The sequence below is a fragment of the Peromyscus leucopus genome, chromosome 5, assembly GCF_004664715.2.
Source record: "Peromyscus leucopus breed LL Stock chromosome 5, UCI_PerLeu_2.1, whole genome shotgun sequence".
NCBI lineage: Eukaryota > Metazoa > Chordata > Mammalia > Rodentia > Cricetidae > Peromyscus > Peromyscus leucopus.
Window position 1 is genome coordinate 90,594,815 of NC_051067.1, and position 15,515 is coordinate 90,610,329.

Genomic DNA, 15,515 nt, shown 5'->3' on the forward strand with positions numbered 1-15,515 from the left:
AGACCTGTATTTGTATAAGCGGATGAGCTGTTGGGGTGGACACCAAATGCCGAATAGTAATGATTTTTAAAAGTCAACAAGTAACACTTCAAAGTTGTATCCAGTGTCAGGGAACCCAACAATCTACTTATTTTCCTTGATCAGACCTTGATACAGATAAGACATTTTTATTCAGCAGTGGGCAGCCTCCAGCAGCCAAGTGAGAGTAAGGCTAGAGCAGCAGCCAATACAAAGCCAAAGGGAGAAGCTGGAGAGGACATCAGCATATGACTGAGACTGAGTATCCACTATTGTTCAATTTATGATGGATGTCTACATGACATCGCATCTAATCTTCAGTTATTAAACAGGGTAGGAACTGTGAATCTCAGTTTTTTAAAGTAAATACTGAAAATTTAAAAAGACAGAGATACTCTTCTATATTACAAAATAAACAAGTGATAATACCAAGATTCCAATTCTGATCTGACAGACTCCAACCATCAAGCAGCATGTGGCAAAGACAATCTAGAAACCTGTTCCTTTTCTGGCTTGGGTCTCATCCTTCTGTCCTACTCTGAAAACAATACTTAAACCCCAGATTGCAGATGATGAAACAGACTGGACTCCCCACTCCCATAAGCCAAGGTTGAGAACTTGGAGTTCAATGGTGAGTACACTGTGACCACAATACCTCAGGTTAAATAGAGTTCAGTGAGTCATGGGAATTCCATGCCCTGATAATCTGGACTTCAATTAAGAGAAAATTCTCAGATATTAATTCCAAATTTGCATTAAGCAATTCCTTCCCAACACAAGGCAACTTTTCATGCAAAAAAATGTATTCCAAAGCCAGGATCACCCCTCAAAATCTCACTGACAAGCCTCAGAGAAATGATGAAATGATTTTTTAAAATAATTAATGAGACTAACATTTCCCAACAAGATTTATCAACTAGCTGAGCATAATTTTTGTATGATCTTGCCCTTCTATAATCTTAAACATAAAACAGTTCCTACCTAAATACTAAAGTCAAAAAGGGAAGGGGGATTTGTTCTCATTCCTCAATCTGTGCTTACCCTCTAAGATGCCTTCCTTATACTGAACCAGAGTTTCTCATCTTTGGGCCATGATAAGACGTAAGTTAGCAATCTTCTAGGTTCCCTGGAAGTATACTTAACTCCCTTTATCATTATTGTCTCTAAGAGCACAAGGTTCTATCAAAAAGTAGCGCCATAAAACAGATAATTTAAGAACTAATTTGCCTTTAGTCCTACTCTTCACTAAAGCTGAAACAGATGCCCTCTTCACTGTTTTTAAATTAAATATCAAGAGACACTGCAGGAAGGACAACCGTGTAAAATAGTAACTGAATCTAGTAAGTAAGACAGCTACTCAGCCATGATGGGAGCTAGCAAATATGACACACACACACACACACACACACACACACACACACACACACACACACACAGTTATTTAATAGGTCCAATTTTGTTCCTAGCACTTAAAGTGAGTGTCATTCCTGGTTCTGACACAGTACAGAGATTCTTCTACTTACAGACTAGCTTGCTAAAGCCCATTATTAAACTCACGTAAGCACATATGCAAATTTTTAGTATAGAAACAATAATTATATCATCTATTGGTGGCTAAGGAAGTTGGCAGACATTCCTTTCTCTCCTACTCCTTATATGCCTACGGATTAACAATAAAAAGAAATTCTAGATATTCTATAAAATCAAACTTATGCAGTGCTGCAGTCAATACAGAATATTTACAATTGCAAAAGAACAGGCATACTTTTCAGGCAGTTCCTAATTTTAAAATAACAATAAAAGTGTGGGAATTTTAACTACTGCAGGAACAATTCACAGACCCAAGACTAAGTCTTAAAGCAACTGGCATCATAGTTATTTCACAGACATATTTTGTAGGTAAAACCTCTTTAGCAATTCATGAAATAGGAAATAAAGTTTCAAGATTAAATTTTGAGGTTTGACAATTACATATAAAATGTATATAATGCTCAGTGGACAATGAAAACAAACGTATTATGGTTTATAGGGCTAATTCATTTTCTCACAAATTTCAAGGAATATGTCAAAAGTCAGAGTCATGTGTATGGTTATTATTGAAAATAACGACACTAATCCCAGCACTCAAGAGGCAGAACCAGGCAGATCTCTATGAGTTCGAGGCCAGCCTGATCTAAAGAGTGAGATCCAGGACAGGCACCAAAACTATACAGAGAAACCCTGTCTCAAAAACAAACAAACAAACAAACAAACAAAACCCATGATACTATGTATGTAAACAACACACACTGCACAGATTCAATATAGGCAAAATGAGAAGCAGAGTCAAAATCGGGAGCTGCAAAATGTTCTACTCTCCCTGAAACAGTCTAGGGACATCGTCCACTATTAAATAATTGCATAGTACCTTTTCCTTAATTTCAGAGGCATTTCCATAGCCTGATTATTTGGGTTAGTTAATTCAGTCCAAATTGAAAACTGTAAGTTAAAGAATATGTTATTTTAATTTGGATATTTTTAAAAATCGGGGTGAAATATTACTACATGTGAATATTACTAAATGTGAAATCAAGAAACTACAACAGAGACATTTGCAAATCCCTATTTATTTGTACTCTACTCACAATAGCAAGAAAACAGGACTAGCCTAGATGCCCATCAGTGTGAATAGATTATGAAAACTTATTTGTATGCAACAAATTTTATTCAGTCACAAAGAAAAAATATAATTCTCAGAAAAATGAATGGATGAGGAAGATATTGAGTGTGCTGGATAGTTTTATGTCAACTGAACACAAGCTATAGTCATCTGAGAAGAGGGAACCTCAATTAAGAAAATGCCTCCATAAGATCAGGTTGTAAGCAAACCTATACAGCATTTTATTAATTAGTGATCAATGGGGGAGGGCCCAGTGTATTGTGAATGATACCACTCCTGAGTTGGTGGTCCTAAGTTCCATAAGAAAGCAGGCTGAGAAAGCCATGTGAAGCAAGCCAGTAAGCAGCTCCCCTCCATGACCTCTATATCAGCTCCTGCCTCCAAGTTCCTGCCCTGTTTGAGTTCCTGTCCTGACTTCCTTTAGTGATGAACAGTGCTGTGGAAGTGTAAACCAAATAATCCCTTTCCTTCCCAACTTCCTTTTGGTCATGGTGTTTCATCACAGCAATGGAAACCCTAACTAAGACAGTGAAATAATCCAAACTCAGGCAAGTACTGTCGGCCTTCTCTCACATGTGGAACCTAGCTTTAAGTGTCTTATGCAACTGAATACTTTATATACTAATTAAAATTCAAAAGAAATAAATGTAAATACACACATACATAAAACCAGAGGGTAGAGAAGTGGGTGCCAGAGATTAGAGGTCTGGGGGCTGGGAAGATGCTATTCAAAGGGCACAAAATCAGTTCAAGAGATCTTGTTCCATCAAGGAACTATGCATAGTAATATATTCTATACTTGATAATTACTAAGACAGTGGGGGTTTTACATTTGCTTATTTATTGTGTATGTCAGGGATGGGGAGAAAAATGTATGGCAGTCAGCTCTCTCCTTCTAACCACATGGGTCTCAGGTAATGAATTCAGGTCATCAAGTTTGCCAACAAGCACCCTTACCGAATGAGCCATTTGTTCTCAATACAGAAGAAAGAAGAAAAAGAGGAAGAGGACAAAAACAAGAGGAGGAGGAGGAAGGGGGAAGAGGAGAAAAAGAAAAATAGAAAGAAGGAAGGAAGGAAGGAAGGCAGGCAGACAGGAAGGAAGGAAAGAAGGAAGGCAGACAGGAAGGAAGACAGGAAGGAAGGAAGGAAGGAAGGAAGGAAGGAAGGAAGGAAGGGAGGGAGGGAGGGAGGGAGGGAGGGAGGGAGGGAGGAAGGAAGGAAGGAAGGAAGGCAGGAAGGCAGGAAGGCAGGAAGGCAGGCAGGAAGGAAGGAGGTGTTAAGAGTCGGTAAAGTACTTAATGTGCAAACACGAGGAACTGAGGTGGATCCCTCCCAGGACTCACATAAAAAAAGCTGGACACACTGACACATGCTTGTCATCCTGGCACTGGGGAGGCGGAGGAAGATGGATCTTTGGGGCCTGCTAGCCAGCATCCTAGCCTATTTGATAACCTCCAGATCAGCGAGAGACCCTGTCTTCAAATGTGATGGGGGGTGAGAAACACCTGAGGAAGGACATCTAAGGCTGTCCTCTGGCTTTACATGCATACACGTACACAAAACGTATGTGAAGGAAAGCATATGCTAGTATGTTTTATTTATTGTTTTGCAATGTGCACACATATCAAAACATTTTGTAAACTGTAAGTATTTTTATTAGGTTACATAACCAACACTATCTGAACCATTTCCCTATGGAATTTAGTCAAAACCAGACCTTCTTTTGTTACTAGTTCTTTGAGGACTGCAGAGACGGTTGAGTGAGTGTAGTGCTTCCGGGAAGCATGAGGACCTGTGTCTGACCCCAGAGCTTCCACAAGGCCAAACATCCCAGTATGTGAGTCTGTAACCTGACTGCTAATGGAGGCAGAGAGGAGAAGCACAGCCGTGCATGTGTAGTGGGCAGGAGACTCTGCTCAACTGTGTTAGCTACCACTGTGTCAACCTGACACACTCTGGAGCCACTGGGAACAGGAAACCTTCATTGAGAAGATGCCTCCACCAAATTGCCTATAAGCAAGTCTGTGAGTCATTTTCTTAATGATCAATGTGGAAGGGCCCAGCCCACCAGGGGTGGTACCATCCCTGGGCAGGTGGTCCTGTGTGCTATAAGAAGTCAGGCTGAGCAAGTCTGTTCCTCCATGGCCTCTGCTTTAGTTCCTGCCGACTTCCTCCACTGATGAACTACAAGCTTTAAGATGAAATAAACACTTTCCTCCCCAAGTTGCTTTTTGACCATGATGTTTATCACAGCAAAAGAAAGCAAAGTAAGACAGGCCTCAAGGTCATCCACTGACCTCCAAGGTGTGCCATGGCATGAAGTGCTATTTTCTTCCTCTCACTGTTTCTCTCCACCCCTTCCCCTTCACCTCTCAAGTCTTCCACACCTACTGCCTCTGCCTACTTGATTAAGCACCCAAATCAAAACTGGCTGTGACCCATTCCTAAACTAATTAGAATGTAGAATCTTTATTCTAAAAACACAGGTAAAACGGCTGAGTTATTGTCTCTGTTCATTAACTTTAACTTTAAGCACAAGAGAAAAGATTTCCAAATACCTACAAATCCTTATATAGTGACTTTTCTTAATTCCTTTATGAAAGAGAAACAGTCACGACCTTCTATCCGCAGTCTTACAGCCCAAGCTTCATTTCTTCATTTAAAAACTGAAGCTCCAAAGATCCTTTACTTACCTAAACATGTGAAACAAGCTGAGAGAAAAAAGAAAAGTGCTGGAATGAACTCTTCAATTAAGCTATAAATGCTACAGTGAGTAGATGTGAAGGGTTGCTGCAGTTCCTTCAACTCGCTCACCAGTCCTCAGGAGACTGAGACAAAAGAAGCCCATGTTCAAGGCCAGCCTGGGCTACAAAGTAAGTTGGAGGTGAGCCTGGGCTATACAGGAAAACACTATCTCTAATAAAGAAAAGAAGGAAAGGAAGGAAGGAAGGAAGGAAGGAAGGAAGGAAGGAAGGAAGGAAGGAAGGAAAAAGGAGCCACTCATGGTGGCTTATACCTGTAATCTCATCACTCAGGGGGCTTAAGCAAGAAGACTGAGAGTTTCAAGCCAACCTGGACTAGTAAGATCCTGTTTCAATAAAACAAAAAACACAGCCAGGCGGTGGTGGCACACGCCTTTAATCCCAGCACTCGGGAGGCAGAGCCAGGCGGATCTCTGTGAGTTCGAGGCCAGCCTGGGCTACCAAGTGAGTTCCAGGAAAGGAGCAAAGCTACACAGAGAAACCCTGTCTCGAAAAACCAAAAAAAAAAAAAAAAAAAAAACACAAGTCACCACATTACTTAGGGTAAGAGGGCTATGCTAGTACGGCCATGTGTTAAAGGTTTAGTCCCCAGCTTAGCACTATGGAAACTGTAAGAAGTGCGTTCTTGGGGCTACAGAGATGGCTCAGCAGTTAAGAGAAATGACTGCTCTTCTAGAGGACCCAGGTTCAGTTCCCAGCACCCACACAGTGGCTTTACAGCCATTTGTAACTCCAGTGCCCAGGGATCCAAAGCCCTCTTCTGGCCTCCATGGGCATCAGGTGCATGAGAGACCCAGGCTTTAGCAGAACTGCAGGCATAGCAAAGAGGCCTGAGCAGGAAGTGCCCCCACTCCTTCCCTCCTGACTGCCTCTGACATTTGCCCTAGCTAACACCCAGCCCCATAGGGAAGGGCCAATCAGAAGCCATAAACACCCCCCAACACAGAGAGAGAGAGAGAGAGAGAGAGAGAGAGAGAGAGAGAGAGAGAGAGAGAGAGAGAGAGAGAGAGAGAGAGAGAGAGAGAGAGAGAGAGAGACGACCTATCTATCAGGAGCCATGAACTCCAACTCTAGGTGCTGAAGCTACAATGTTACAATTTTTTAGACCCAAGACAGCCAATCAGCTCAGTCCAGGTACTCCTTACCAGGGCTGGATCCAACCCCAGGTCTGTAACTAGGCGGTCTTGGAATCCCCCAAGCCGCCTCCTCCCACTCTAGCCACTATAAATACCCTCACCCTGTGCTGCTCCAAGTCTCTCTCTTACTCTGCTGCTGCCTCAGTTGGACAGAGAGGCTGGAGTTAACTTTGTTTTTGCATCAGATTAGGTCTCTTGGTGATCCTTCGGGGATCCAGACTTTGGGTACAACAGAGCACACGTGGTGCACATACATACATGAAGGAAAAATACTCGTCTTAGGGTTTTATTGCTGTGAAGAGACACCATGACCACAGCAACTCTTATAAAGAAAAGCATTCAGTTGGGGTGGGCTTACAGTTCAGAGGTTCAGCCCATTATTGATATGGAGGAAGCAAGGCAGCACGCAGGCAGACATGGTGCTGGAGAAGGAGCTGAGAGTTCTACATCTAGATCCACAGACAGCAGAGAGAGACTGCCACACTGGGCCTGGCTTGAGCACCCAATACCTCAAAGCCCTCCTCCAATGACACACTTCCTCCAACAAAGCCACACCTCCCAATAGTGCCAGTCCCTAGGAGCCTATAGGGTCATTTTCATTCAAACCACCACAACACTCATACACATAAAATAAAATAAGGAAATGTTGAAAAAAAAAGGAGGAATAGGTTCTGGGTTAGTGAGACGACTCAGTGGTTAAGAGCACATACTGCTCTTGCAGAGGACCTGAGTTTGGCTCCTACCATGCACAATGGCTGGCTTACAACCTCCTGTAACTCCAGCTCTAGGGAACCTGAAGCCTTCTTGTGACCTCTGCACTCAAGTGCACATACCTACACACTCATACACATAATTAAAAAACAAATCCTTAAAATTGTATTAAAAAGAGGGAAAATTTAGCAGAAGATTTCCCAGACATTGGGACATGTTCTTAAAGGGCATCTTGGGACCCTTATCACTCCCTCTTCTCTCTTTCGCTTCCAGCTATGATGTGAACATCTACCTGCTCTACACCAAGACCCGATGCCTTGCCATAGACTGCAAGGCAAAAGAATTGATTAATCATGGACTGTAATCTCCCAACTGTGAGCTCAAATCAACCTTTCCTCTTCCTAAGTTGACTGTCTAGGTACGTTTGTTCTAGCAATTGAAAGCTGATTAACCCAGGGGTTTTGTGAAAATTTTATATTTACCCATGGGAACAAAAAAGAAAAGTGACCAGGTATGGGAGGTCAGTAAATAAACCTATTATAGACACAAAACTTTTCCCATGCCTGGGTATCTATTTCTGTGCTTGCATCTACCCAATTCAATCTATGTGTACTACAGCTTCCCTTAGCTTATAGTTTGCTGTATTCTAACTCTAAAAACTGTAGTTTTTATATAGTCCTTCATCTTACCTACCCAAGCCTACATACATCTCCTTCCCTCACCAACCTGCTAACTTTGCTTCTATTTCTTGTGAGTCAAATTTATAAGGGAAAAAAAACCCAAAAAAACAAAACCACACCTATCACAAGATCCATCAATCCTGCTTCTGAGTATACACCCAAGGAGTTAAAAGCTAGGTCTAGAGACAAGCACACTTGCATCTACAGCAGCATCAATCCTTAAACTGACAACAGGTGGGACCAATGCAGGTATCTACTAGATAGAAATAAGCAAAATGTCATGAGTGTATAATGAAATATTCTAGGAGAAAAATTCAGTCATATGCCTAAGACATCATGCTAAGTGAATAACAGTCAGTTACAAAACACAAATATTGCATCATTTCTCTTACATAAAGGTGTCTAGCATAGTCACATTCATAAAACCAGAAAAGACTATACAAATCCATGAGGGCTACAGACAGAAATGGAAAGCTGTGATTTAATAAGTACAGAATATCAGTTTTGAAGATAAAAGTGCTGAACATTTGTTGTACTACTGAACTATATATTTTAACTTTAATATATGATGGTAAATTTTACAATTAAAATTTTTTCAATGTCTACAAAAGAAAATCCATTTTTTCTGGATAATTTTGAAACAAGCTAGACAAGCACGGGTCACTGGCCAACCTATATACTAAAAAATTGAGTGAGTTTTTGTGCTAAGTTCCAGCTGCACATCCACTCTCCCTGCTTGGCTGGGCTGTCTGGTGCCCTCCAAGATGAGCTGAGCTCGGTCTGATGCATGCACTATCCTCCCAGCACTAGGAGGGCAAGAAAAGTGGACCATGAGTTCTAGGCCAACGGCTGGACAGAGTAAGTTCGAGGCAAATGGGTGGGGGCAAAAGTAATTGGTAATCTGTATCTCTGAAATCACATCAGCTTTACTTTTGAAAGTAAGTATGTATTTCTATCAAAATATACTTCACCCTCATGTAAACAAAGTTACCATATTTTGTTTTCTTGCTCTTTGGCTGTTATCACTCTGCATACAAGCAGCAGCAGTTCTGTAATGGCTAAGGAAAAAAGTGACCTCAGAGGTGGTGGTGGTGGTGGTGGTGGTGGTGGTGGTGGTGGTGGTGCACACACACCTTTAATCCCAGCACTTGGGAGGCAAAGGCAGGCAGATCTCTGAGCTTGAAGCCAGCTTAGTGTACAGAGTGAGTAAATTCCAGGACAGCCAAGGCTACATAGAAAATTCCTGTCTCAAAAAAAAAAAAAAAAAAAAAAAAAAAAACCACCACAGGATGAATAAATAAATAAAAAGTGACAGGTGGTGGGATAGTGACCTTAGGGCTAGCAAGGTGGCTCAGTTGTGTCCATATCTCCAGGAACTAGAGCCCCCAAATGCAAATCTGAACACCTGAGTGTGATCCCAGGAACCTATGTAAAGACAGAAGCAGAGAACCACCCACAAAGTTGTCCTCTGACCTTCACATGCACACTGCAGCATGTGCTGACCCTGTAGGTCTCTGTCTCCGTCTCTGTCTCTCTGTCTCTTTCTCCACGTACGCACATACAAGAATGTCCTTCAAAATCATCCTATTTGGTACAAATACAGATTGAGTATCCCTAATCCAAAAATCTAAAATCCCAAATACTCCACGTACTGACTTAACTTTGTAAGTGAAAACTTCCACAGGACAAAACTTTTAAGACAAAATTACTAAGATAGTCATAAGATTACTTTCATACTATGTATATATGAAGAATAAGTGAATTTCATTTTAGTCCTTTTATTTTTTAAATCATAAGTCCTAAGGACTTTTAGTGCCAAGACTCTGAATAAGGGCCACTGAGTGTGTACTGGCATTTCCATGGACCCAGCCCTAACACAGTTCTTTCCCACTATTATGCTCCCTGTATGAGCTAATGCCACTTCTAAGCTGCTGCTTACACATTAATGATCCTCAACTCTATGTGAGGAGAATCCAGAAATCAGTGACAAAAATTAATCTTATCTACTTAATTCCTTTCTTTCCACCCTCCCAGTATACATTCTTTAACCCTGTACTCAATTCCTAGTAAACGGTAATACCCAACCAGGGTAACAACCAACCAGTTGCCAGAATCTGAGAATTCTAGATGCTCATTTCTCCTTACCTATTCATGGTCCCAGTATACCCCTGGCAGCCATCAGTCACAATGCCTCCCACATTCCTTCCGATGATTCCTTACTCTGGAAGTGATCTAACCTCGGCTAAATCCTAATTTCACCAGGATGTCAGCAGCCAGGTCTGTAGCACTGTCTATTCAACATTATCTAAAATTTAAACTAAAAAGTCTGACAGTAAGCATGATTTGACGTCTGCCTGCTACATATTTTCATGGAAGCACTTTTATATGCTGTCATTCCCTTTAAGAATGTAAAGTCAGGAGCCAGGAAACATAACTGTGCGATGTGAGTCTTCCTTGTCGCGGACGGCCCCCAGCTCCAGGCCTGCTGCGGCACCTCCAGCTGTCGTCGCGCCATGCTGCTGTGCTTCCTGTCTTTTGAACCCACGCTCCTGCAGAGAGCGCCTCCACTCTATTCTGTACCTGTGCAGACTTATACTCATCCTATTCTATGTGCTCTCACAGCTTTTCAGGTGTATTTAGATTTTAAATATTTAATTTTTTTTCAGAGACCAAGTTTAATAGATACTAAAAAAAAAGAACAGGTTGATTTCTGCAACTCACAACAAACCTCAGGCTATTGCCAATAGTGGAAGAAAAGCTAACCGCCCCCAGTACTGTAGGAAAGGGATATCTTGAATCACACTACATTTTGTTTAAGCATAAATAGAGTACAAGAAATTTTCTTCTGGCTGACCAATGCAGCCTGGCAGAAAAATGGCCCAGTGCTCACTTCTGCTTAGAGAAATATTCTTTGCTCTTTTGGACATCAGGCTTGATGGTATCACTGCCCGGTTTCCAGCCAGCAGGGCACACTTCACCATGCTTGTCAGTGTCCTGGAAGGCCTGCACTAGTCTCAGAATCTCATCCACAGAGCGGCCAACAGGAAGATCATTTATAGTGATCTGTCAAAGGATACCTTTATTATCAATAATAAAGAGGCCCCTGAAAGAGACACCTTCATCAGCCTTTAAGACTCCATAATCCTGAGCAATGGTACGCTTGGGATCTGATACCAAAGGAATGTTCATGGGTCCCAATCCTCCTTGTTTCTCGGGTGTATTAATCCATGCCAGATGACAGAAGTGAGAATCCACAGAAGCTCCAATCACTTGGCAACTGAGTTTCTTAAATTCTTCTGCCCTGTCACTGAAAGCAATGATCTCAGTGGGGCATACAAAAGTAAAATCAAGAGGATAAAAGAAGAATACGACATATTTTCCTTTGTATTCACTTAGGCTGATATCTTTGAATTGTCCATCGGGCATAACAGCTGTGGCTGAAGTTGGGAGCAGGATGCCCAATTTTTGCATTTCTTGAAGATATCTTGCTATCAGCAGGGACGAGTCACAGGTCTCCGAGAAACACTCACGGGAAGGAAGACGACGCCCAAGACGTGTGCGGGGTGCAGCCTAAATATTTAATTTTTAACTGATACATGAAACAAAAAATATACCATTCTAAGGACATATGTGATGCTTTGACACAGTACACACTATATAATGTTTAAATCAGGTTAAACATTTTGATTCCTGCAAGCATTTACCTTTCCTTTGAAGTGAAAGGACACAAAATCCTTTCTCTTGGTTTTGAAAGACAGTCCTGACCTCTACAGCACCCTATTTTGCATCCAGAATTCCTTACACTTACCTAACTATAACTTGTCACCATCGTCAAAACTCATCTCACTCTCACCACTATGCTCCCTGACCTCTGGTAAGCACCAGCCTCCCCTCAAGTTCTATCAGATAAACCACTTTTAGACTCCATGTATGAGTGACAACATCCAGTGCTTGTCTTCATGAGCCTGGCTTATTTCACTTAGCTCTGTCATCTCAGTTCCACCATTTCATTGCTTCTTATGGCACAGCAGGGTTCCACAGCACTTCTTATGGCACAGCAGGGTTCCACAGCACTTCTTATGGCACAGCAGGGTTCCACAGCACTTCTTATGGCACAGCAGGGTTCCACAGCACATTTTCTTTGGAGTCAGTTAATGAACATTCCGACCATTTCTCCTTCTTGGCTATTATGAGTAGAGCTACAGCAAGTACAGGTGTCTTTTTCAAACACTGATTTTACTTCTTTTGAATCTATCTCTGCAAAACAAGATTGTTGAATCCCGTGGCACTACAACTTGAATCTAAATGTCTCCCACAGGCTTGTGTCTTGCACCCCTGTCCCCTAGCTACTAGATACTCTGGGAGACTGTGGAACTCTGAAGAGGTGGAGCCTAGCTGACAAAGAGACCAGTAGGAGCTGGCTTTGGAGGTTACAACCTAGCTTGGTTCTAGGCTCACTTACTCTTCTTCCTGCCCTGTAAAAAGTTTACAATCTGTCCTTTGCACATACTTCTGTTGCCATGATGCTCCGCTCAAGCACAGGAGGCCAAGCATCGATCAACTAAAAGTTCTAAACAGTGATGCAGACCAACCTTCCTTCCGCCTGTTGGGTGTTATGGCACAGTGAGGCAAGGCTGACGGCTGCACTGTGTATGGCAGGAGCTTCCACTCCATCCTCTTGAACCGCCACACTGATGCACACCCCAGAGGTAAACAAGGGTCTCTTCACCTTCACAAGCACCTGATCTCCTTTTCTTTCTGGTAGTTATAGTGAACAGGTATCTATTGACAGCTTAGGATATGTAGGATTTCTTCATGTATCTGCTAGACATTTGAATGTCGTTTTGTTTTAGTTTTTGTTCTTGGAGTCAGGACTGCTATGTAGCCCAAACTGGCCTTGAACTCACTATGTGACAGTCTAGTCTCAAACTCATGATTCTCCACCTCAGCTTCCCAATGTTAGTACAGCAGGTATTCATTGAGGTCTAGCCCCTTGGGCTGTGGGTTCTTGTGTGTGTGTGTGTGTGTGTATTTTGGTTTTGGGGAGGTTGTGGTTATAAATTCAATACTAAACCTTCATCAGATTACAGATTGCAAGGATTTGTTCCCTTTTTTATAAGTTGTTTTTTCATTCTGATGATTTTTTTTCTCTGTTTTTCTGAAGGAGCCTTTTAGTTTGAAGCAATCCTATTTGTATTTTTCTTTTGTCTATTGGGCTTTAAGAATATTAACACCCTATCACCACCAAAACCCAAAACAAAACAAAACAAAAACCCTTGTCCTTTTCAATGTCCAACCTAAGACACTTCCTTATGTTTCACAGTTTTGCATCTTACATGTAAACTTTGAAGTGATTTTATATATGCTTAGAGACTGGAATTTAGTTCTAATCTTCTTCACGCAGAAGCCTAATTTTCCGAGGACCATTCATTAGAATGACATCTTTCTCCATTGTGTGTTTCCAGCACCCTGAACCAAGTTAACTATAGGCATACAGATTTCATATATCTTCTAGGCTCTCTATCTTATTCTCCTGGTCTATACCTGTTTTCAATGCCAATATTATGATTATGCCTATTTTATGCAACTATTATGGTGTTTCTTTAAAGAATGTATTACATTTTTTTTTATTTTGTTTTGTTTTGTTGAGATGGGGTTTCTCTGTGTAACAGTCCTGGCTGTCCTGGAACTCGCTCTGTAGACCAGGCTGGCCTCAAACTCACAGAGATCCACCTGTCTCTGCCTCCCAAGTGCTAGAATTAAAGATATGTGCCACCACCACACCCGGTAAAAATGTATTAATCTTTTAAAATCTTTTTAAGACAGGTCCTCAAACCCTGTAGTCTAGGCTGCACTAGAACTTGCTAGGTAGCTAAGGTTTATTGTTTATATATACTGCCTAAGACTTTACATTAAACTTTATATCAAACTATTTAAAATAAGGCCCATAAGAAAGTAAATGTGAGCAGATTTGAAGTCAATGGATACTGCCTTGCATCTTCTTACTTTAGCACACATATTAATAAAATTCTAATTATAACAGTAGATATTATCTTAACAGAAGAACTGACTTATTAACCACTTCTGTCTATGTGGATTCACATAACTGGGCTACTAATTTAAGACAAGTAGAGGCACAAAGGTCTTCATACATGGAAGAAAGAGAAAATATCACAGTTCTTTAGGCATTAAAGACTACTTCAAGACACCTCTTTAAATAGGAGGAAAAATCACTTGGTAACACCTTTTAATATTTGAAGATTAAAAACAAGGCTTAAAATTCACTTAAATGTTCAATCTTATAGTCTAGAAACTTGAGGGGAAAAATGCCAACAGTGAACCAAAGGGCAACTTTCAAATATGTTGAAAAAAATCCTAGTTAACCTTAAATTTGCAAGCTGTTTTTCTTGACTTTTTGTCGTTGTTGTTGTTGTTTTTGGCTTCTTTCAAGACATGGTTTCTCTGTGTAGCCCTGGCTGTCTTAGAAATCTCTTGTAACCAAGCTGGACTCAGACTCAAAGATCTGCCTGTCTCTGCCTCCAGGATTAAAGGCACGTACCACCACCACCCACTGCAAGCTGTTTTTCTAACAAGAGTTTAGAAACAACTTTGAGTGCCTTCAAGATATGTATAAGAAATTATTTCAGCTCATATTTAAGCACAAAAAGTTCTACAACAGTTTTGAAAAGAGACAGAATTATTAGCAAATTAAGTTTTGTTGGATTTTTCTAAAATGTTTAGTTACATCAACTCTATAGTATTCTATTATTCCGACAAAAATTTCTTTACATGTCATTTTCCTTTCACAGAGCAAAACAGTATTAAGCAAAAACATAATGCTAAAATACAAAAGATTTACCAGGAGGTGGTGGCACACGCCTTTAGTCTCAGCACTCAGGAAGCAGAGATAGGCGGATCTCTGAGTTCAAGGCCAGTCTGGTCTACAGAAAGAGTTTCAGGACAGCCAGGGCTACAAGGAGAACCCTGTATCTGAAAAAAAAAAAGATTTTAAAATCCAACCACAGTGCCTTTATTTGAAAGCTCTCACTGGATAGCATTAATTTTGAAGAAAGGTAGCACAGATTAAATGATAAAGCCAAAGAGAAATTAAAACAAAGATTCCGGCCGGGCGGTGGTGGAGCACGCCTTTAATCCCAGCACTTGGGAGGCAGAGCCAGGAGGATCTCTTTGAGTTCGAGGCCAGCCTGGTCTACCAAGTGAGTTCCAGGAAAGGCGCAAAGCTACATAGAGAAACCCTGTCTCGAAAAACCAGAAAAAAAAAAAAAAAAAGAAAAGATTCCAAAATGAAAAATCCTCATTTCTATCTAGAGAATCTCTTCTGCATATGTAATTTTTGCTTATAAAATCACATCAATACCTTATAAAATCCTCTTAAAACACCAAGTTGCAAAATTTAAAAATAGAATGCATGGCATATAAATAAAATCAATTTGGGCAAAAAAAAAATTCATTTGGGGTTGGGCATTGGTGGCGCATGCCTTTGATCTCAGCACTCAGAAGGCAGAGGCAGGCGGATCTCTGTGAAT

General features: G+C 41.1%; 1 protein-coding gene and 1 pseudogene across 1 annotated transcript in view; both read right to left on the reverse strand.

Annotated features, from left to right (window-relative positions):
• Positions 1-15,515, reverse strand: part of Anapc10 (anaphase promoting complex subunit 10) — a 58,462-nt gene that overhangs the window by 16,020 nt on the left and 26,927 nt on the right. The gene's annotated exons all lie outside the window — the stretch shown is intronic.
• Positions 9,242-12,490, reverse strand: LOC119088091 (annotated as a pseudogene).